The sequence below is a fragment of the Symphalangus syndactylus genome, chromosome 13 (genome assembly GCF_028878055.3).
Source record: "Symphalangus syndactylus isolate Jambi chromosome 13, NHGRI_mSymSyn1-v2.1_pri, whole genome shotgun sequence".
Lineage (NCBI taxonomy): Eukaryota > Metazoa > Chordata > Mammalia > Primates > Hylobatidae > Symphalangus > Symphalangus syndactylus.
In genome coordinates, this window is record NC_072435.2 from 126,893,380 (window position 1) to 126,895,686 (window position 2,307).

Genomic DNA, 2,307 nt, shown 5'->3' on the forward strand with positions numbered 1-2,307 from the left:
TCCTCTATGGCCAAATCTTTCCCAAGTGCAATCTTTCCCAAATACAGACAAGTGATATATTTTTCTTTGTTAACAAAAAATGTAACCACCAAGTCCAGGTTATTCTTTTTTTTTTTTTTTGAGACGGAGTCTTGCTCTGTCCCCCAGGCTGGAGTGCAGTGGCGCGATCTCAGCTCACTGCAAGCTCCGCCTCCCGGGTTCACGCCATTCTCCTGCCTCAGCCTCCCGAGTAGCTGGGACTACAGGCGCCCGCCACCATGCCCGGCTAATTTTTTATATTTTTAGTAGAGATGGGGTTTCACCGTGTTAGCCAGGATGGTCTCAATCTCCTGACCTTGTGATTGGCCCGCCTCGGCCTCCCAAAGTGCTGGGATTACAGGTGTGAGCCACTGCGCCCAGCCCCAGGTTATTCTAAACCCTGACTTTCTCACGGCATGGTGTTTTGTAAATGGTTCTTCATGACAATAAAATGACCCTCCTGGGCCTCTGTTTCAGCAGCTGCGCGGCACCCCCAGCGCCGTTTCCATGGAGAACCTGACCCCTCATTCGTGAGGCGGAAACTCACCTGAGCTGAGCTCCAGGGCATCTCTGCGGGGAAGCAGGGTGGGGGTGGAGCAGCACCTGCCCTCCTCAGTGTCCCAGAGACAAACTGGCCCAGAACCCTCTACCAGCAGAGGAGCCCCGCATCCCCGGGAATGGGGATCAGTGGGCCCTGGTGGGTGGGCTCCGCTGCAGAGGGGGCGCTGAGGCCCAGGAGGGTCCCCACAGGCCACGCAGACCAGACGATGATGGCTTTAGTCTGAGCCACAGCAGCCTGCCCCTCGGTCTGCCTTTTGCATCTCAGGAAAAGCCCCACCCTCCCGTCCACCAGGGGCACTGGTTTCTGCACCAGCTGCCTTCCCATCTCCAGTAATGGCCTTTGCTTTGGAGGAGCCCACCCCTGTTGGATGCAGATGAAGATGCCAAGGGGAGCCTGATCGACTGTGGAGCCATCATGGAGGGAGGCAGAGCTGAGGGCTGGGGGAGGTCCAGGCTGCATCATATGAGCCCCTGGATCCAGCCACACCTGAAGGTAGATACCCTTGCACCTCTGAGTTACACGAACCAATAAATCCCCTTTCTGTCACCAAGGCTGGAGTGCAGTGGCATGATCTCAGCTCACTGCAACCTCTGCCTCCCAGGTTCAAGCGATTCTCCTGCCTCAGCCTCCCGAGTAGCTGGGAATACAGGCATGTGTCACCACGCCCAGCTAATTTTTTGTATTTTTTAGTAGAAATGGGGTTTCATTATGTTGACCAGGCTGGTCATGAACTCCTGACCTCGTGATCTGCCCACCTCGGCCTCCCAAAGTGCTGGGATTACAGGTGTGTGCCACCGCGCCCAGCCCCCTTTCATTTTCAAGCCAGTTTGAAGTGGGTTCTGTCCCTGACAAATGGAGTCCTAGTTGGTACCCTTCTCTGTCTCTCCCAGCCCAACTTCAGTCTTATCAGCCTGGGAAAATGTGGAGAGAAATGAGGGGCTGTGGAGAGCCAGGTTCTGAGGCTGCGCCCGCTGCACCCCTCCCACCACATAGGTGAGCCGATGTTTAGGAAACGCTACTTCCATCAAAGCCTTTGGTAACATCCTCGTGCCCGCGGCACCCACGACCGGAGACCCGTCCCCAGAGTTTCTGTCTGCTCTGATGAGCCCCCAGCTGCTCTCCCCCGACACCCCTGTGCTCAGCAAGACCCCAGCTCCTCTCTGATATTGGATCCCGTCCCGCCTCCCCAGCTGCGCTCACCCCTGAAGCAGGAGCTTCGGAATGTCCTGGGTTTCTTGTCTCCTCACAGAGCCCCAGGGTCCCTGATAAATGTCTGGCACCGGTGGTGCACCCGGTAACTGTTCACCCACTCCCATAAATACGCCGTTTACTGCTGAATTATAAAGGGTGTGGGAACAGAAGAGAGGTTTCAAATCACTTCTCATTCTTACGGTTTGAATACATTACACAGTGATCTAATTAGGCTTGTATTTCATGCAGAGACCACACTTCAAAGTAAAATTAAAAAATAATTCTACTGTGAGAGGAAATGAATGTTTCTAATATAAAATTTCAACCGCTGTGCTTGGCAGGCAGGGAAGCTTGCGGAGGCTGGTTATCCTAATTGAGGAAGCCCCAGAAAGAAGGGCCGTTAAAAGTGACATTTTCCTGGACGTCTGTCCTGACAGCTTTCCATCCCTCCCGGATGCTCCGGGTCTCTGAGCACCCCAGCCTGTGGGTTCTGACAGGAGGTGGGTGGGGACGGGATGGAGCCCCGGGCAGGTGCC

At 54.9% G+C, this 2,307-nt stretch overlaps 1 long non-coding RNA gene across 1 annotated transcript; it reads left to right on the forward strand.

Moving 5' to 3' along the window:
- Nucleotides 1–787: 787 nt before the first annotated feature.
- LOC134732162 (uncharacterized) lies at nucleotides 788–2,014 on the forward strand. Its single transcript, XR_010115047.1, has 3 exons — nucleotides 788–1,072; nucleotides 1,271–1,364; nucleotides 1,471–2,014. It is a non-coding gene; the product is annotated as an uncharacterized lncRNA (long non-coding RNA).
- The last annotated feature ends 293 nt before the right edge of the window (nucleotides 2,015–2,307 follow it).